The 21,882-nt window shown below is 46.1% G+C and overlaps 1 long non-coding RNA gene across 1 annotated transcript; it reads right to left on the bottom strand.

Annotated features, from left to right (window-relative positions):
* Positions 1–9,160: 9,160 nt before the first annotated feature.
* On the bottom strand, positions 9,161–21,543 carry LOC120230775. Its single transcript, XR_005528163.1, has 3 exons — positions 21,468–21,543; positions 16,036–16,037; positions 9,161–9,185 (listed from the first exon to the last, which is right to left on the bottom strand). It is a non-coding gene; the product is annotated as an uncharacterized LOC120230775 (long non-coding RNA).
* Positions 21,544–21,882: the final 339 nt, after the last annotated feature.

A 21,882-nucleotide genomic window follows, 5' to 3' on the forward strand; every position in this document is an offset into this window, starting at 1 on the left:
CAAGTGAGCTCTGTCCCGGGGAAGAAGGTAGAGGGAAATGGCAGCACACCAAAGGCCCAAAGGATGCAAAGACGCTGCCGGAGGATGTTCCGTCCTCCTCTGCATTGGCCTTTGTTGATACCTCCATTCCTGAAGTTTTCAGATGTCAGTCCCTGCCGGCTGGGAGTCCAAGGAGATTGTACGGTGTTCTGCTTAGAACCAGCCAGTTCTCTGGGGGCACCTGGGTGGCTCAGTCGGTTAAGCATCCAACTTCACCTCCGGCCATGATCTCACAGTTCGTGAGTTCGAGCCCCACTTCGGGCTCTGCACTGACAACTTGGAGCCTGCTTTGGATTCTTTGTCTGTCTGTCTGCCTCTCAAAATCAAATAAATAACGTAAAAAGAAAAAAAGACTCTACCAGAGCTCTGAAAATGATCTTTCCCCTACTCCTCCCAACAGGAAATCAACAATGCTGTGAAGATTGAACTCATCCGTAATGAAGACACTTCTTTATTGGAAAAGGTATTTTTCTTTTCCAAAGGGGATAAAACATTATTGACCAGCTGGTTATTTCAGTTTATGAAAACATACAGCATAGGTGGCTAATGCTTTTCTATTATTTTCAATGATGGTTGGAAACTATGAAAAAGGTGAGAAGACTTGAGGATTTTTCTCCCTGAAGATGAAATACAAGTTGCATCTAGGAGCTCTCAGAAAATAGTAAACAGTACCTTGAAAAATATTATCAAACAAGAGAAAGAGAAATACTGTTAGGTTATCTTCTGAGCAGCAGATTGTTAAAGCCGTTTTCTCAGGCAGGAGGCCCTGATTAATTGCATTCTCACAACCAGGGAGCACGTGAGGGAAGTCAGGTGTCTGCTGATTGAACCAAGGTCTATTCAGCCTGGGGCGCCTGGGTGGCTCAGTTGGTTAAGCGTCGGACTTCGGCTCAGGTCGTGATCTCACGGTTCGTGGGTTTGAGGCCCGTGTTGGGCTCTGTGCTGACTGCTAGCTCAGAACCTGGAGCCTGTTTCCGATTCTGTGTCTCCCTCTCTCTGACCCTCCCCTGCTCACGCTGTCTGTCCGTCTCTCTCTCTCTCAGAAATAAATAAAAACATTAAAAAAAAAAAGTTTTGTTCAGCCAAAGTACAAAGGTGGAGACCGTTCCCACCCTGCTCTTCCCGCCGTCTACAACCATCTCATAGAGGATCCCATGTTTTGCATTTTTAGGAGCCTGTTTCCAACACCCAGTAGCCCACACTGTTGCATCCGTCTCTCTCAGGCCATTTGCTGGGCCACTGAGCCCACGGGGCTGCTGTGGGCTTTGGTTTGCTCACAATCACAGACACGCTGTGGCTCACTGACCGTGCCTCAGGCTCCCCATCTGCAGTGCGGGGAGATTTACACCTAGGAAGGGGTAATAGCTTGGTTTGGGTTTCCTTTCTCCTGAGAGCAGAGCCTGAGTAAAGAATTGGGAGCAAGGGCACCTGGGTGGCTCAGTCCATTAAGCACCAGACTTGGGCTCACGTCATGACCTCTCAATCCCTGAGTTTGAGCCCTACGTCGGGCTCTGTGCTGACAGCTCAGAGCCTAGAGCCTGCTTCAGATTCTGTCTCAAAAATAACGAAACATTAAATTTTTTTTAAAGAATTGGGAGAAGATTTATCATTTGGAAGGTATATTCATTTCCTAGGGCCGCTATAACAAATTACCACAAACTGGTGGCTTAAAATAACAAATGGAGGGGACACCTGAGTGGCTCAGTCGGTCAAGCGTCCAACTTTGGCTTAGGTCATGATCTCATGGTTTGTCAGTTCAAGCCTGCAATCAGGCTCTGCTGTCAGCACAGAGCCCGCTTCTCTTAAAATAAATAAACATTTTTTTAAAAAGAAGTAACAGCAATGTATTCTCTCACGGTTTCAGGGGCCAGAAGTCCAAATCAAGCTGCCGGCAGGGCCGCGCTCCCTCTGAAGGCTCTAGGGGAGAATCCTATGTGCCTGTTCCTGGCTTCGGGTGGTTGCTCGCTATCCGTGGCTTTTCCCAGTTGCAGCTCATCACTGCAATCTCCCACAGTCACATGACCTTCTGCGTCTCTGTGCATCTTCTTCTGTTTTAAGAACACGCTCATTGGATGTACGGCCCACCTGAATCCTGTACGTCCTCACCTCCACCCTTATCTTCATTACATCCTGAAGTTCTGAGTGGACGTGAAATCTGGGGGAAGCATTATTCAACCCAGCACAGGGCTCGAGGCTTTTAGGGTCGAGTTCTGGAAGTAAGTAATGTTGACAGTGGGGGAGTGGATGTCATGGAAGGGGATAAAGAACATAGCTGGTGCTCAAAATACGTCCCTCACCACGTATTCCTATGCCTGAGTTTTCCAACAATTTCTAAGCAACTTGACTCAATCTTCAAGACTCAGTCCTCTGAGAAATGGCACATATCTTTGAGAGATTCGTCAAGCTGTGACTCTCAGGGGGGTGGGGAACATTAGAATCATCTGGCTGGGGGGTGGGGGGCAGGGTCTTTTACCAAGAACACCTGTCCCAGGAATTCTACAAGGGGTGGATGGGAAGGTGTGCCTTGCAAAGGAATCATTTAGGTCCTAAACTGCCCTCACTCTGCAAACGTTTTATATATCTCAGGTGTGAAACTTCTGTTTCAAGCCATGGTGACCCACCGCCCGGCAATCAGCTGACCCGAGCACTTGTCTGGGGGCTGGGGAAAGGTTGGGGGGGGGGAGGTGGGTAGAAAAGAGAAAACATACCAAGAAGCAGCCCACTGAAAGAGCAGACCACCCAATTTCACTCTTCTTACATTTTCTAGAATAAGAAGCCTCAGATGTGTAGCAGGGATGGCAAATCCCAGTTTGGCCCGCTCTCTGGAATCATGTGTCAGTTATGTACCCAAGTAGCATGCCGGGTGGGGAAAGATTCTGAGGCCGCATCTGCGCTAAGTGGGAAGAGAGCCCCGATGGAGTCACCATCGACCACAAAGGTCCCCGGGGACTATGAGGGCCCACGCCACACATTTGTCATCCCTGGTCTATAGCTTCTGGGGGGCCCATTTCCTAAATATGTGTTGCCAGATAGAGGTGAGAGGGTTTTATGTCCTGATATAAAAATATACGAAGTCATAAAAATAAGCGATTGCTATACTATCACTCCTTTTTTCTATTTCTACAGATATCTTCATGCTCGCTGTATAAATCTCGTGATTTTTGAATCATAAATTCTTAGAGGCAAGACACGGGATCTGTTTATACTCACCCCCGTGACTGCGCCTGGGCCAAGCCTGAGCTCAGCTCCTTGGAGTGGGTTTGGAGGAGTAACTAAGTCTTCGGGGATGGGAGTGTTTCAGTCCCAGTTTTGCCATGTGCACAATGCCTTTCAACCCTCAGCAGCTCAGGGTCCCCATCTGTAAAATGGGAATAACCATTCCACCCCTATCGGCCACCGCAGGCTGGTGTGTGGCGTGAATGGAGCACAGGTCTGGGAATTGTTGGGTTTTTTGGTTTTTTTTTTTAAGTTTATTTATTTATTTGGAGGGAGGAGGAGGAGGGAAAGGGGGAGGAGGGACAGAATGAAACCCAAGCAGGCTCTCCATTGTCAGCACAGAACTAGATGTGGAGCTTGAACTCACAAACGATGAGATTATGACCTGAGCCGAAGGCACGAGTCGGGCGCTTAACCAACTGAGCCTCCCAGGCGCCCCTGGAGTTGTCTTCTAGAAATCATTCCGGCACATTCTGAGGGCAGTGCCACGACAAACAACAATGTTTGCAGAGGAGGACACGACCCAGGAACTCCTGCTCTGATGGTTACAGAAAGACATCTGGAAGTCTCCAGAGCCCAACGGTTCAGAAGAGGCCAAACAAAGAAACGTGACAGTCTGAAGGGTCAGCGGTGCCCCGCGATGGGCCACAAGGAACAGTCTGAGAGAGCTGGCGCCAGGAGCTGACCTTTCACTGCACTGGCATCAAGTGCAGGAGCCCTGGCCAAGGTCATCTGACTTCACAGCCAGCCCCCGAGGACATTAGAAGGAGCCTTCGAAATGACTCAGTTGAAAGTCTGCTCTGAGGAGGCAGGAAGAACAGCCATTGTTCCAGGATCCCGAAGGTAATTAGTGGTTGAAAGGAGACCAGAGCCCCAGTTTTAGATGCCAGGAAGAAGAGGGTGTACAGGGAGCCGGAGGGAAGGCCCAGGAGGAACCCATATTCACTGTGAACAGCTGCCCTTGACCCCAAAGGAATGGAGCTGGACTCTGATATCCGTGGGTCCCTTCCCAGGTAAGGGGGTGCAGCTTGAATAGGAGAAAATCAGCCTGTGGGATTTCTGTTCTTAAATCTGTTTAGAGGCAGCTGGGTGACTCAGTCAGTGAAGCATCCAACTTGATTTCATCTCAGGTTCATGAACTCAAGCCCCGCATCAGGCTGTATGCTGTGTGGCACCTGCTTGGGACCCTCTCTCCCTCCCCTCCCCCTCTCCCTCCCTCTTTCTCTGCCCTTCCCGCATTCTCTCTCTCAAAAGAAATACACTTTATTTAAAAAAAATAAATCAATCTGTTTAACCCTATATAATGAAACCAGCTGGACAGCATGAAGCCGTGGGTTGTGAGAGCAGAAGGGGGCGTGCCTGAGATCTGAACCCCAGATCTCGAGGAAGTGAACCTTCTGCATAACGGTTGTGGGTTAAAAGATATGCAGCGGGAGAGCTCTGCCTGGTGAAGGAGTAAGATGAGGGAGACACTGGGGCGCCTGGGTGGCTCAGTCGGCTAAGCGTCCTACTTCAGCTCAGGTCATGGTCTCATAGTTCGTGGGTTCGAGCCCCGCGTCGGGCTCTGTGCTGACAGCTAGTTCGGAGCCTGGAGCCTGCTTCAGATTCTGTGTCTCCCTCTCTCTGACCCTCCCCTGCTCATGCTGTCTCTCTCTCTCTCAAAAATAAATAAAATATTTAAAAAAAAAAAGATGAGGGCGGCATTGTCTGCAGAGAATTTTAAAACGTTAGCAAAACCATCTAAAAGCTGGTCTGTTTTTCACTATAGCCTTGCACTGGCAATTCTTAAGTAACGTTCCTGATCCAATATTCTGCCCCGAATAATCTTTTGTTGGTCTAAGTTCTAGACACCTGTGCTTACTGTTGAGTTTAGCACTATACACTCAAGCCTATATTAGCACATTCTTATTCTTTATCCTTTAAAAAAATGCTGTCTTCCCCTTGGAAGTTAACTTGCCACATGCCTTTGTTTCCAAATAGCGTGTGAGAAGCAAACAATGGGAGCCCTTGTAGACGGAGATGCGAAGTTGAGAGGCTTCAATTCTGCTGTCGTGTGGAACCACTCAAAAATATTTGCAAACTGGCAGAATCCACCTTGAACAAAGCACACAACACTTTAAAATGATTCCTTGAGATCAGTGCAAACAAACTGTGGAGAGGGCTATTACTCCTGGGGACAAAAAAGTGAGGAAATAGAAAAAAGAATCAAATGTAAGGAAGAAACGTTAGGAAAAGCGACCACAAGCGCTGGCCTGATGAAATTCAAAGGGCAGTGTTTGCAGCCCGAATCACTTTCTCTAGGAATTGGACCAGAATGCGACGGCTCAGACAAGCCCCTATTTGCTGTCTTTTAGATACTCCTCTGATTTTTGCACATGTAAAACTTGAGACCCAAATACAAATAGAAATTTGTGATAAATTTGCTGGTGATGGGTGTTTAGTGAGAGTTTTTCCACAGTGAAGACACTTGAAAGCTGCTAGAATTGGTCCTGAAGAAACAAAGATGTGAACTGGAGGTATTACCCTTTCTAGAATTTGCTGTGGTATGGGATTGGTATCCATCAAATTTATCTTTAGGCTTAAAGCTTTCCCTCACTACTTATATGTCTCTTGTTACAGGGGAAAGAAAACTTCAGTCTATGTCAGCTATACTTTAATTTTTAAAAAGAGAAAACTTTAGCAGTTAAATAAAAGATCTTCCCCGATGAACTACGTGACACGTTGGCAAATCTGGCTGCATGCCTTTTGAAGGGGACTGAATTCAGGATCAATTATGGTGAAACTATTGTCAAATGTGTAGAAGTCTCAAAAACAAAAACTGTAATGTTCTATTTGTTACCAACATGTAGGCAAAAGTCTCCCTTTTCTTAGAAAAAAAATGTCTTTACTCTCCGCCCCCTTTTTGGTAATGTACTATTATTTACTTATTCAACTTCCATGATTATGTATGTGAAGTGTAATAAAAGAAAATTTTCATTCCCTGCCTTTCTTTCCCTGCCGTGACTGATTTTTCTTTAAATTTTTTTTAATGTTTTATTTATTTCTAGGAGAGAGAGAGAGAGAGAGAGACAGCATGAGCAGGGGAGGGTCAGAGAGAGAGGGAGTCACAGACTGAAACAGGCTCCAGGCTCTGAGCTGGCAGTCAGCACAGAGCCCGACGTGGGGCTCGAACCCAGGAACCGTGAGATCATGACCTAAGCGAAAGTCGGACACTGAACCGACTAAGCCACCCAGGCGCCCTGACTGATTTTTCTTTAAATTCATGCTATTATTCAACTCACTGTGTGGAGGGTAGGGGAGTTGTTAAAAAGAATCCACTCTAGGTTTGAAATACAAGAGGCCGGTGATGGCACAGTCACATAGCATTCTGGGAGTTTCTGTCCTGTAAAGGTAATACTCACTCACTCCTTCAGAGAGAATAACAACATATAATTTTGTAATAACAAGGAGAAAATAACAATTTATAATTTGCAACAATAGCACCAACACTGATACTTAACATTTTTCCAGTGACTTGATTACACAGCAGATATTTGCATCTGCTTCTCTTCTGCCCAAAGGGAGGGGGGGCCAAATCCTGTTGGGATGCGGGTACCTTGATTCTGGGGGGAAATGTCAGCTTCTACTCAGGGACTCTTATTTCAACCGAGGGCCAGCCTGAGGAAGGACTGGGAAATCTGTAGCCCCGTAGCCTTCCTTCTGCTCTCGTTACAGGGGAAAGCATGTAACATTCCATGCTCTCTTCCCCTGGCTCCTTCTCAAACCTTATCCATTAGAGGCTGAGTGCAGAAAGCAAAGGTCTTGCTTCCTGTAAACATAGCACTTAGCACAGTAGCTGCCCTGCAGGCATCAAGGCTATGGCTTCTAGGGGTGGATGGTCTAGAGATAGAATTTTAGGCATCGGCCACCAGTGGAGTGGAGAGGAGTTTTAGGGGCAACCAGTTGCCCCTTTTGAAACACCTACTCTGCGATTGGTAGGTGGCTTAAAGAACTTCATAGTTGGTAGATGGCTCTGGCCTTCCCACGGGGCGCCCACGTTAAACTCTAATGAGACTTTTGATCTGAGCGCCCACTCTCAAACGGTTGCAGTGGGAAGGACTGTGAGGCTTGGTCCCTGCCCCCTGAGAGCAAAGGCTGAGATTGATGAAGAGCCCCTTCCTCGAAGAGAGAGCCCAGAACGCTGGCTCAGAGGTTCCATACTTGCTATTCCTGTTTTGCCTCTCAGCTGTCAAAGCCAGGCGTCTGTCCCACATCCTAAGGCCACCCTTTCCTTACAAGTTTGACAAAGGAGTAGAATAAAAATCTGGATGCTTTGGCAAATGCAAGTATACATTTGGCTCGTTTGAAGTCACATCATGTTTTCCTTGAGCTAGGGTCATAATCCGAGAGGTGGGGGCCGGGCCAAATTTTGAAGAGACACTTGGCAACCTTAACAACTGGCAAAGAGGCAAGAAATTGGTAAACAATGTGTTAAAAATATGCCAAATGCCAAGCATTTTGTATTTCATCTCTAATGTTTGTTTATGGATATTTGCTGCCATTTTTCAGGAATTCCAGTAGCTGGTACCCAACGATTGCAAACCTCCACCTGTTACTGAGAGGAGCGTTTGGAGATACACTTGTGCCTCCAGCCTCCTGGAGAGGGTGAAGAGCAGAGGCGTTGGGGGCGGAGGGTGACCTCAAGGACCCCAGAAGATCCCTTCCTTCCAAAGCACTTGCACCACCTTCTGGGTGGTGAATCAATGAGGAAAAATCCTGCCTAGGGAGAGAGAGAGAGAACAGTTTACAAATGTTTGTTGACTTAAAGTTGCTGGTGATCAATTTTTTTTCCCTGAGATCAAGTTTTGATGGAGGAAAAGAAGGAAGAAAGATGGGAGACTATAACTTTGTTTTATTTATTTGTTTGTTTGTTTTCAGAGACAGCGCAGTGGGGTAGAGACACAGAGAAGGAGAGACAGAATCCCACGCAGGCTCCACACCATGAGCGCAGAGCCTGATGTGGGACTCGGACTCACAAACTGTGAGATCGTGACCTGAGCTGAGATCAAGAGTCAGACACTTCACTGATTGTGCCAGGGGGAGAGGAGAGAAAGGGATATAGGAGAAGAAAGGGAAGGCACCCTATATCAGGGTCATCCATTGCCCAATGTCCTGGGGTCGGCTCAGAACATACAAATGCCATTGGGTCTCCCATGCCAATTATCTGAGGGAGGTCAGCACACCATTCAGCCGGCAAACTGGGAGACATCCCCGTGCTCGCTTCCCCACTGTTCCTAACCCAATAATCAGCATCGATGCTGGTGAGGTAGAGCGGGATTTGCTCTGGTCGTGCTTATGGTAACAATCTGTGCCAAGGTATTCCGCAGCTTTGCTTCAGTGATTCACCTGTAATAATTACGTCAGCCTCTTGTGTTTATAAGGCCCCTCTGCTCCTAAGTCCTGAGAAGAGCAGCAGGAAGAGAAGGAGAAAGTTATTTATTGAGGACCCGCTATATGCCAGGCCCTTTGCTAGAAAGTTCCATGTTTTATTTCCAAGCCTCATCACGATACCACAATGAAAGAACTATTTTTGCCAAGTCACAGTGGGGGAAGTTGAGGATTAGGAGGGTGTCACGAAGCTGGTGTTCAAAAGATGCTTTGCCACTTAGAAAAAGCAAAGTCTTACATGAAAAGATGTTCAACATCACTCATCATCAGGGAAATACAAATCAACACCACAATGAGATACCACCTCACACCTGTCAGAATGACTAACATTAACAACTCAGGAAACGACAGATGCTGGCGAGGGTGAAGAGAAAGGGGAACCCTTTTGCACTGTTGGTGGGAATACAAGCTGGTGCAGCCACTCTGGAAGACAGTATGGAAGTTCCTCAAAAAACTAAAAATAGAACTACCCTATGACCCAGCAATTGCACTACTAGGTATTTCTCCAAAGGATGCAAAACTGTTGATTCAAAGAGGCACATGTACCCCAATATTTATAGCAGCACTATCAACAGTACTCAAATTTATAGAAAGAGCCCAAATATCCATGGACTGATGAGTGGATAAAGAAGATGTGATATGTATGTGGATCTATATACATCCACATACATATCCACAGTGTGTAGAATATTATTTGGCGATGAAAAAGAATGATATCTTGCCATTTGCAGCAATGTGGGTAGAAGTAGAATGTATTATGCTAAGTGAAATAAATCAGAGAAGGATAAATATTATATGATTTCACTCACATGTGGAATTTAAGAAACAGAAAAGATGAACATAAAAAAAGGGAAGGAAAGAAAGATAAAAACAAAGAGGGAGGCAAACCATAAGAGACTCCTAAATCCAGAGAACAAACTGAGGGTTGCTGGAGGGGAAGGTGGGTGGGCGCATGGGCTAAATGGGTGATGGGCATTAAGGAGGGCACTTGTTGGAATGAGCCCTGAGTGTTGTATGGAAGTGATGAGTCACTGAATTATATATATATATATACATATATATGAAAAAGCAAACTCCTCTATGGCCAATGCAAAGGGCAGGCCCCTTTCAAGGTACATGGTGTGGGCAGCTCAAGCTCTTCGCAGAGTTTTGCTACGCTTTATTTAGTCCCCTTTGTTTTTACTTGATGTCCAGCTGTACTACCATGTTGAAATACTTACAGCGATCTTTATGGGAGAAGCCTGTTCAGGTCCCTGTCCTGTCAATCCATCCCATCACTCTGAGTGTTCCAGAAGGTTGTCAACAGGCCCAGAGTGTCCCTTCAGTCCAGCGAGGGCCAGATAGAATCCCCTGATGAGATGCTGGCGAAGCCTTCTCTGCCCACCCCAGCCCTCCATGCCAGGCACCAGGCTAACCTGGTGGGCAGCTGCCTCCTGTATTAAGCTCCTGGACCCTGAGAACCTCCTTTGACTTGTTTCCATCCGACCTTGTGGTTTGCTTGTGTGTAAGGAACCTGCTCACAGATGAGGCTATTAATGAAGGAAGCAGACAGAATTCTGTCTCATCTGAAGATTACATCAAACGTTAAGGATGAGTAAAATCGCCTTCTAAATTAGTCCCAGCAGTGCACGTGTGCCTGCTTGCGATCTTCTCATTCATTCTGGAAGTGCGCCCATAACTGCCTTCTGAACAGGGGTCAAGGCTCAACCTTCAGGAGAGCTCCATCTAGCGGAATTGCTTTCCATTACAAGCTCTATGCTGCCAAGGGAGTCCCTTTTGCGTTAAGAGTCTGGCATTTGCTTCTTATTTTAGGCTCTGTGACAGCAGGATGATTGGGCATTTCCTCAGTCCAAATAAGCCGAGTTAACATACCGTGGAGGTAAGCACGGTGTGTGTAGCTGGGTGTGTGAAACGGTGAGACTGTTTTAAAGCCTACTAACTTGGGTTCCACTTACTCTTGCCTAGGTGGAGCAGAGTGGATCTCTTAAACTGGGATGGAGTCTCCGGCTGCTGGGAAAGTGGTGGGGGAGGAGAGGAGAGAGCAATGCAAATGTCCTGGAAATTTCCGAATAAGATCAGGCACGGGCAGATTAAATGAATGTTGTCCTCGCAAAAACAGGCAGATGAGCTGGCATCCCGGGCTTCAGAAGCTGGCACACAGCCATCGAGAGAGGAAAATCCCTGTCTGTCCCCCGCCCCTCCAGGCTGCCATTGCAAGGAGGTCCTGAGTGTTCAAATTCTTTCTGCATCCCCTGTGGCCCAATGTCATCTGAACACAAATGACTTTAGTCCCCTCTTGCCCCTCTCCTTTAGAGGCAGCTTGCTATAATTTTATAGGGTTAGAATTTCAGGGAATTAAAAACTGCTCAGATAACCACCCACCACCCTGCCACCCTGAAACTTCTGTGAGGAGTAGTGGATTCATTTCCTGGGGCCGCCTTAATGAAGTACCACCAAGCAGTGGCTTAAAACCACAGAAATGTATCCTCTCCCAGTCCTGGAGGCTGAAAGTCAAGGATTCAGGTGTGAGCAGGGCGATGCTCTCTCTGTGCTTCCCTCCCGGCTTCTGGTAATGTTTCCGGCCATCCCTGACCTTCCTTAGCTTGTAAACAGGACCCACGAGCCTCTCTCTCCAGCACTACATGGGGTCTTCCAAGCCTCTCCTCCCTATGTGTGCCGGGGTCCTCAGCTGCTAGGACCCCGTGTGAGTGTTTCTTCCCATCTTCTTATAAAGATACCAGTCACATTGGATCAAGGGCTCAGTCTCGTCCAGCGAGCCCTCATTGGATCAGGGGCTCAGACTCCTTCAGGGTTAACTCCCATCTTGATTCTATCTTGCAAAGCTGCTATTTCCTGAGGTCACATTCACAGGTACTGGCAGTTAGGACTTTGACATATCTTTCTGGGGACACATTCAAGCCATGAGAAATAGGAAGGGACAACAGCAGGCGGAAACCACAAGACCCACACTCGTTTCAAGGGTGGGGAGGGAGCATGGAGGCCAGGACTCCTCAGAGAGGCTGGAGGTTGTTTTCTCAGGCTCCCACGGTTCCCACGCATCCAGACCTCTGTTACAGTAGGCTACAAATGCCACACCAGACAAGACCCTGACATCACTCATGGTTAATTTGAAAAGATTAGAAATATATTCTATAAAATTTTTTAATGTTTATTCATTTTTGAGAAAGGGAGAAAGAGAGTGTGTACAAGCAGGGGAGGGGCAGAGAGAGAGGGAGACAGAGGATCCCAGACAAGCTCTGTGCTGAGAGCAGAGAGCCCAATGTGGGGCTTGAACTCACCAGCCAGGAGATCATGACCTGAGCCCAAGTCGGATGCTTAACCGACTGAGCCCAGGCGCAATGTTTACATTGTAAACATGTGTCGTTTCCTTCAAAAGGCAGTAAGGGCCCATTATTTATTTGGAATGTCTCCTATTTATATTTGTCAGTAACTTACTGCCCTTTATTTTTGGTGGGTGGATAGGAAAGAAATACGACCCATTTAACATTATCTGTGCATTTCTACTGAAATAGCGTCAAGCAGAAATATGTAGAAACTTTCAATCATTTTATCTAGGATTCCCTCTTATCTACATTATTTATTTAAAAAAAAATTTAGTAAGGTTTATTTATTTTTGAGAGAGGAGAGACAGAGAATGAGTGGGGGAGGGGCAGAGAGCAAAGACACACAGAATCTGAAACAGGCTCCAGGCTCTGAGTTCTCAGCACAGAGCCTGATGCAGGGCTCGAACTCGTAGACTGTCATATCATGAGTTCATGACCTGAGCTGAAGTTGGATGCTTAACCGACTGAGCCACCCAGGCACCCCCTACTTTATCTCTTTAATAGATAATTCGGTAGAACCCATTGCACCAAAGCATAGAACATTCTTATTCGTTACATTTTTTACAATCCTGTTGCCTTGTTACTGATAATGCATGCATGTTTGCAACACTTAAGTACTGTCCTTGTAGAAAATACTTCATTCTCCTTTCACACAAACATAATAGCAATGCCTGTCATGTACCGACTGCTTCTATGTGACAGACACAGCGCTAGTTGATTTCTATGCATCATTTTCTTTAATCCTTAAAATAGGCTTATGCTGTATCGTTTCCACTTTACAGGTGAGTCAGCTGAGACTAGACAGTGGAGTGTCTTGCCCCAAACCACACTGCCATGTGGTGGTAAAACTGGGATTCAGATTCAAGCTTCTGAAAGCTTATATTGGACTACCTTCATACAGTATCTCCCACAGTCATCCTGGTAGATTTCCCTTGACCCATCTAGTTCCTTTTCCTTGCCTCGACCTTTAACTCACAAGAAGACCAGCCCAGGTTTAGGTATAGAGACAAATGCCTAATGGCCCAGACCCATTTCAATGTTCCCATATGTTGCTTTTGACCACTAGGTGGAAATACTCCTGTTTTCTCACCTCCAAAAGATCTTGAGCTTTTTAACAAACACATTTTTTAACTCATCTCCCCTCTTTGGACCCCCCAAATCCAAATGCCTATACAGCCAGAACCACATTACTGGTGAGTCAAAGCACACAGAACTGGGCCCACGGACTACCCTGCTCATCACTTTATTTAAAGTGAAAAAAAAAAATCCCACAGTGATTCCATATGGTGGTCAGTCAACAATCTACTTATATACAGTAGACCCTCTTGGCTTGGAAACTACACCAATGTGTGCTTTTGACCCATAAACAGCTATATCAATGAGCTAAGCATAATAAAAGTTATATATCTAAAGTAGGTGAAGACGGGATGAGCAACTTAAAATGGCCTTGGTAGCATTTATAAAATCACATCTAATCACTGTGGACTATGACCCTGGTATAGATGATGGATGGAGAGTAGTGTCCCTGGGAGTGTGGGCTTGACCTTATTGGACAATGTGCCAGGCGCTGTGTAAGGTACGGTGTGCACACCGGTGAACCAGATAACGTGAGCCCTGGTTACAACACAGACCGATGAGATCTGCCTGGGAGGTGTGTGTGTTTGTGTGTGTGTGCGTGCGTGTACTTCTGTGTATACAACTGATCTTTATCACTCATAGATTCCGTATTTGTGAACTCACTTACTACTAAAATTTAGTTATAACCCCCCAAATCAATACTTGTGCTTTTGTGGTCAGTTGTTGAGATGTGCAGAGCGGTCAAAAGTTTGAACCACTCGAGGTGACACATTCCCAGCTGAGAGTAAACGAGGCAAAGCTCTGTTTCCTGGTTTCAGCCCCCACACTGCAAACACATGTCCTTTTCCGCATCGATTTAGTGTCATGTTTCTTGTACTGCTTTCATGTTTTGTGTTGATTTTGCCATTTAAAATGCCCCCAGGTACAGTGCTGAAGCTCTGTCTGGTGTTCCTAAGTGCAAGAAGGCTGGGGTGTGCCCCATGGGGAACATGCGTGTACTAGAAAAGCCTTCTGCAGGCCTGAGGTATAAGGCTACTGTTGGGACCTCAGTGCAATTAATTAACAATATATATTAAATAAGGTGTCTTTAAAAACACACATGGGGCACCTGGGGGGCTCAGTCGGTTTTGCATCTCACTCTTGGTTCCGGCTCAGGTCATGATCTTGCAGTTCGTGGGATGGAGTCCCCACATCAGGATCTGCGCCAACAGCGTGGAGCCCGCTTGGGATTCTCTCTCTGCCTCTCCCCCTGCTCGTTCTCTCTCTCTCTCTCAAAATAAATAAACTTAAAAAGCAAAGAAGCACACATAAAGCGAACTTACGTACTGACCAGTTGATGAAAGATAATGTGATCCAAACTCGAAGAAAACTAACCCTGTATTTTCCCTTGGAGTAGCGGTTCCTAATTCACTGATTCAGTGTTCATGGTGAGCTTATGGATCATAACTGCCGAGAATAAGAGTTGGCCATATATTTAATACACACACAGAGTTATATTGAGTAGTAAGAGAATTCCACGTGATCCCGATGAGGGCTGGCCTCTATAAGAATCAGTACAGCTGCCCAGCAATGTCTCAGATGCGCCCGTGCACAGAGATGGGAGGAGGAACATGGATTAAGGCAATTACACTAGGCAACAAGAAAAGTTACTAGATTAAATGCTGTTAGATTTACAGAGGACTTCTGATTTGTAGATCAAATAGTCTAATCTTTGCATCTTTCATTTAAGGCTGGAAGGTTGAGAGAAGAAAAGGGAAGGGGGGAAAGCCCAGGAGTGTCCCGCACACGCACGAGGGGATGGAAGGACTGAGAAGGGCCGACTTCTGATCCCACGAGGGGCTGAGAAAGAGCAAGACTAATCACGTGATGATGACCATAGATGCTAACATGTTCTTACCGTTTCTCTGTTAGTTTTCAACCTCTCCCTGACTTTTCCCGCCCTTGCCTGCACTAAATTGCCTTGGATGATTTCAAAAATGTTTCTAACCTTATTTGGAGTTGGCGGGGAGCAAGAAAAAATGCCCAGAGAGGGAGGGGGGGCTCCCTGCAGTGCCTGAGTGAGGAGAAGGAAGCCTGGCAAAGGGTAGATGGGGCATCCAAGAAGAGCAGCCCATCAGTCCAGGGACCTACTGAAAAGAGAAACAAGGGTTATCCCCACAACACAGACGTTGCTCTAAGACAGAGCCCACAGGCAGATGGTCCCTACGGCCATCCATCCCAGAGGGACCTGGACCTTTTAAGAACCATGTCAGGAAGTTTCAAAGACTACAGCAACTGGGGCTTGTGAGAAAAATGTGAGGTCAACTCCGAGCGCTGTGTTGGTCTATCTGAGCCACAGCACCAGGAAGACACCTCAAGGCCCGAGGGAGAGTGTAGTGTCAACGCCTGCTGGAAGGCATACAGCGCTACTCAGAACTAGTCAATAACACTTTTGTTTCCATATCACAGAAAATGATCTTTCTACTGGGAAGTGGAAAATAGAAATAAGCCCAGAGATATGAAACCCAGAGAGGAAGAAGCCAACAGCTTGTCCTGAGCACACAAGAGCAAGAGCCAGCTCTTCTGAGCTCAGAAGAACGAGTTTCCAGGGACTGGAGGCCTTTGAGGGGTGGTCTGAAGAGCCAGAGCCACGAGAGAGAAGTGACAGCTCTCAGTGACAAATCTGATGTCATGACTTAAGAGAAGGGAGGAAAGTAGAATGTGAGATGTAGAGACAGCTGAGTATTAATTCCTGGCTGAAGGTTACAATCTGCCATTACTGGGCATGAGCACTAACAATAGGTGGTGACAAACTAACCACATTTCCCTGTTTTATAGGATCGCAATTATATTAGCCAATCTTGGGCAATCCAGAGAGCTCATGTATGTGGATCTTGGCCAAGGTTCTCATGGCTGGAGAGAGGCTGGCGAAATGTGAATTGGAAATCATCACATCTCAACAACCATAGCCTGGAAGTTCACCTGATCAACAGCATAGGCTGGCTGGTGGCAAAGCTCCCTCCCAATTCCAAAATGCAGGAGAAGTGGTGGGATGCCAATTTTTTTGAGCAAGAAGTTGCTAACTTACTACATTTCTACTACTGCCTTTGGTACTGGGAATACAAAGATGCATTTCTTCTTTGAGTGAGCTCGGGTCTCAAAAAAATTAATCCCAGTAATTCCACTAAGTTTCCACTCGAAAACTTGTATATATGCTTTCCTAACATATTTAGCCAGAAGGGGGAAACAAGGTGTACCTGGTGCAGGTAAGACAGCCTCTAGCACATATGCTGTTAGGCTCCGTGTAAGCCTGCTTTAGCCATATAGAAATGGTTAGGTTTCCAGAAAGTGTGGTATAACTCCCATTCTCTCAGACCAAATGTGCACACCTCTCCCCTATGAGGACTTTATGAATTAAATCTGGGCTGTGGCTACTTAAATTTAAATTATTTGGTGACACATGGTGACTACACTGAGTAAGGTATAGAATTGTTGAATCATTATGTTGTACACCTGAAACTAATAGAACGCTGCATGTTCATTACCCTTCAACTTAAACATTGAAATTATTTGGGGCGCCAGAGAGGCTAAGTTGGTTGACTGTCCAACTTCAGCTCAGGTCATGATCTCACGGTTTGTGAGTTCGAGCCCCAGATCAGGCTTGCTGCTGTCAGTTTGCTGCTGTCTGCTTCTCTCTCTGTCCCTCCGCTGCTCACACTCTCTCTCAAAAAATGAATAACCAGGGGCGCCTGGGTGGCTTAGTCGGTTAAGCGTCCGACTTTCGCTTAGGTCATGATCTCGCGGTTCGTGGGTTCGAGCCCCGCGTCGGGCTCTGTGCTGACTGCCAGCTCAGAGCCTGGAGCCTGTTTCAGTCTGTGACTCCCTCTCTCTCTGACCCTCCCCTGTTCACGCTGTCTCTCTCTCTCTCCTAGAAATAAATAAAAATATTAAAAAAAAATGAATAACCATTTATTAAAATATATATTTTTAAATTGTTTACAATTAAAGAAAATTTAAAAATCATTTGCTCAGTGGCACTAGCCACATTTCAAGGGCTCAATAGCCATATGTGGCTAGTGGTTACCATATTGGACAGCACAGATTCAGAACATTTCCATCATCTCAGAAAGTTCCGCAGGACAGTTCTGACCTAGAAGTTCACACCTCCACCTTTGAAAGCACTTCCGATTTTTCCCAGGTATCCTAGCTGAGTTCACCTACCGCTTGATCCTTTACAACTAAAATCCTGTGGATGTCCTACAGACCATCTCTGCTCCTTGGCGTGGTCAGAATTTTGAGCCTGTTGTTAAAATTTGTCAGCACAAAGTGGAACATCATGCTTCATTTCTTAAGTGGTGGCTTCTCTGACGTTTCTGCCAATTTTATATTTTATGCATCACATTTCCTTTTCTAAGTCGTCGTGATGAATGAAAGCCTGTCAGGGTTTGGAGACAAATGTAGGAAAACTGAAGAGAACTGTGACAGAGAAGCATTAGCTGGAGGACTGGGTGCTGACTGGGCTGACTTTGCCGGGCTGGCCATTAGGCAGACCTGGACCTGAGGCTGGTTATTAATGAGGGGATCATTCATGATCAAGGGGCTGTGACAGCAAGCATTACAAGCCAGAGCCCACTTGACACACCTTAATCGTCGCAGTCAGTATAATTGATTTCAAAGTCCTTATGGCTTGATATTCAGATAAATTGACACTTTATGGAGCCACACCCACATACGGTTTCAGACTAGAGTGGAAAACCCACAGTCCTAGCAGAACTTGCTCATGGGGAAGATTTTTTTCCTGTTTCTGCCTCTGTCCAAGGACCCCTAATAAAACATCACAGAACAGAAACCAATTTCTCCAAGTGATTTTCCAGAGAGTGAACCCTGCTCTCCTGAAAGTCTCAGGGCTTGCTTTTTTTTTTTTTTTTTTTTTAAATGTTTTAGTTATTTTGAGAGAGAGATGGAGGGGGAGGGGGAGAGAGGTGTGGGAGAGAGAGAATCCCAAGCAGGCTCCACACTCAGCCCGATGCGGGGTTTGATCCCGTGACCGTGAGATCATGACCCGAGACAAAATCAAGAGTTGGACGCTTAACTGACTGAGCCACCCAGGAGCCCCTCCTAAAACAGAACTTTTGAGTATTTTGGTTAGTCAAATAAAGGCACTGATACTGCCCAGGCAATTCCCAGAGGAGCCTCATGGAGGCTGTTTCTGGGAGATTTTTCCTCCAAGAGAGAACTCTGGTTTGCTCAGACACCTAGAATCACCCTGAAAGAGCACAGGAGAATATTCTTGGAACAGGTTTGGCATCAGGGCATGCGCTAGCCTGGTTACCTGATAGTTATTACACATCATGTTTGCAGGAAGGTGCCAGCATGCCAAGTGCATTTAAATGAATATTCAGAAATGCGACTGGTGTGGTAAAGAACAGACTTTGGCAGAAGCAGTTGTGGGGCCCTTGACAATTACAGCTGAGGAAATATACTGAGATGGGTGGGGCAGAAATTACGAAGTAACCTTCCAACTTGACATTTTTTAAATTTCATATTTTCCAGCATAGCAAAGGGGAAGACGGACTGCTGTCACAGTCAAGGGTGTCCCTCACTATATCAAGAGGCCAAAGTCACAGTGCATACCAGATGCAGGAGAGATAAGCAAGCAGATGCGGGTGCTGGCTGGTCTCTGCAGTAAAGGCAAATTCTTCAGGCCAAAGTTTCCAGTGTTTTATGAGATATAAGATGGCAGAGGGGAGCTGGGTGGCTCAGTCGGTTAAGTGTCTGACTTCAGCTTAGGTCATGAGTTCGAGCCCCGTGTCAGGCTCTGTGCTGACAGCTCAGAGCCTGGAGCCTGCTTTGGATTCTGTGTCTCCCTCTCTCTCTTCTGCCCCTCCCAGGCTCACACTCTGGCTCTCTCTATTAAAAATGAATAAATGTTAAAAAAAAAAAAAAAGATAGGAGGGGGTTAAAGACATGGGATCAATCCTTCATTCAGGCATTCACTCATTCATTCAATTGTTTATTCAATTGCTTATTTGTTTGTGGGAGACTGAAAAATTTCCCCCTCTTAAAGCCCTCCTTCCTTCTGCCCTGCCCCTGTGGGGAGATGGTCTTGGAAAGACTGATGAGCTAGGCAGACATACTCAACATGATAATACACGTTAGCGGTCAATCCTGGTGAGAAGGGCTTGTCTTGTTCAGGTCCTGCTCTGGGGAACCGGAAAGTTTTATGACTTGTGCGGTGGAGGGCAGGAGAAGGGACCTAGTTCTGCCTTCCTAGATGGTGTAGGATGAACGTTCCTCATGATCCTGTAGAATGGAGCCAGGACCCTGAGGAAGGGGTGGGGAAGGAAGGGGGAAAGGAGAGGGAGCAGAGAAAGCAGGGACCCTCTCAGGAGCACATGGAGGAAAGCTCTGAATGGGGGGGCGGGGACGCTGAGGGAGAAGTAAGGCAATGTCTGGCCCCATCTTCTGAAAGCATGTGTGTTTCTGATTGTCCAGAAATAAGAATGTTTTCTTTCTGGTAATGGACTGATCAGTGGCCCTCAGACCCTGTGGGAGGGAAGCTTAAGGCTAATCAAGGACTTGTTCATCCATAGGTCCTTGGAGGCCCTTTGTGAAGAACCTTAGAAATTTCACAATGGGATCATCTCTAGCACCTGCCTGTAGGGACTGACTATCTATTGGGAAGGAAGGACTCATGAGTGAACAAATGGACACAGCAATGAGAGAAAGAAGCAAATAATCGCTAGTATATGCCAGGCACCTGTGACAACACTGGGCTCCCTCAAGAAGATTCCATGAACAGGTGTTTTACAGCTAGGTTCTAAAATATCTTAGTAAAATTTTCTTGCTGGTAGGCAGAATAATGGTCCCCCAAATGCCCACGTACTAACTCCTGCAACCTATGAATATGTTACTTCTCATGGCAGAAATGACTATGCAGATGTAATTCAGTTAAGGATCTGGAAATGGGAAGATCATCCTGGATTATCCGGATGGGCTCAGTGTAATCACAAAGGTCCTTAGAAGTGAGAGAGGGAGGCAGGAGACTCAAGAGTTAGGGGAGATTGGGCAACAAAAGCAGAGGTAGGGGTGATGCCATTTCTGGCTTTGGAGATGGAGGAAGGGCCATGAGCCAAGGAATGTGGACAGTGTCTAGAAACTGAAAAAGGAAAAGAAACAGATTCTTCCCAGGTCTCCAGGAGGAACGGTCAACACCTTGATTTTAGCCCAATGAGACCCATTTCAGATTTCTGATCTCCAGAACCGGAAGATAATACATTTGTGTTGTTTTGAACTGTGTCTGCGGTCGTTTGTTATAGCAGCAATGAGACACTGATACGCCTCCCTTTAACCAGATGACCTAAAGTCTTGATGAGAAAAGTAAAAAGGATGGATTTCTTTCATTCACATTAGAAATATAAGATATTATCTTAGGAAGGCAAAACAAAGCATGAATAACATATAGGATGTAGGTTCCCCCCCAATAAGTGGGATTCTTACCTGTTAATGCTCTGTTTTTGGAGCCTGAAAGTATGCAGGGGGAGCCCTGTCCTGCCCAACACCAGCCAAAGCAACACCCCACATGGATGGACTGGACCTCACCCTTCCTTCCTGCTGTGCCCACATTCAGCTGCACTTTGCCCACACTCGCTCTACTGGTGAGTCTCCGGGGAGCCCGGCCTCTCCCCAGGGAGCTCCTCTTAGGAGGTCACTGTCAAAGCCCCTCTTCCGAAGAACTGGTCAGCAGACTTTTGCTAGGCTAGATGATAGAGGCCCCTTCACCCCCAGCCAAGGATGGGTTATTTAAGCATTCGTTTTATTTATCTTTTTAAAACATTTTTTGCATTTATTTACTTATTTTGAGAGAGAGAAAGCCTGTGCACAAGCAGGAGAGGGGCAGAGAGAGAGAAGAAGAATCCCAAAAAGGCTCTGTGCTGACAGTGCAACATGGGGCTTGACCCCATGAACCATGAGATCATTACCTGAGCTGAAATCGAGTCAGACACTTAACGGACTGAGCCCCCCAGACACCCCTAAGCCTTGGTTTTAGACCTGTGTGGCCCCACGCTTTCTGGAGGTGCTGTAGAAACCTGCAAGGTCTCCTGGAGCAGAACCCTCATGACAGACTTCAAATGTTCCCAAGTGACAGGACCATGCAACTGCGAAATCAGCTGTGTCTTACTTGCAGCTATGAGCTCGTGTGACAGAAATGAAGATATTTTCCCCAGCCTAGTCTCAGGGCCCTAGAGGGCTGGGTTTCTCTAATTTTGTTAAAACTTTAATTTTCAAAAGTCTGGGCCACAGAGCTCAATTGTCCACTGAGGAAAGGGTCTGTGCTTGTAACAAATGACCACAAACTTGAGGCTTAAAATGACACAAATTTACCCAAAGAAAACAAAACACCAATTTGAAGAGATACCTGCACCCACGTGTTTAGTGCAGCAGTATTTACAATCACCAAGATATGGAAGCGGTCCAGTGTTTACCAATAGACAGATAAGGAAGATGTGTACACACACACACACACACACACACACACACTGAAATATTACTCAGCCATAAAAAGGAATGAGATCTTGCCATTTGCAACAACATGGACAGATCTAGTAGGTTTTATGCTAAGTGAAATAAGTCAGACTGAAAAAGACAAATACTATATGATCTCATTATAAGTGGAATCTAAAAGAAAAATAGATGAATAAACAAACAAAAAGCAGCATCATACTTACAAATACAGAGAGCAAGCTGATGATCACCAGAGGGAAGGAGATGGTGGGTGGGCAAAATGAGTGGAGGGTAG

Source organism: Hyaena hyaena, unplaced genomic scaffold, assembly GCF_003009895.1.
Source record: "Hyaena hyaena isolate Hyena2069 unplaced genomic scaffold, ASM300989v1 scaffold_47, whole genome shotgun sequence".
NCBI lineage: Eukaryota > Metazoa > Chordata > Mammalia > Carnivora > Hyaenidae > Hyaena > Hyaena hyaena.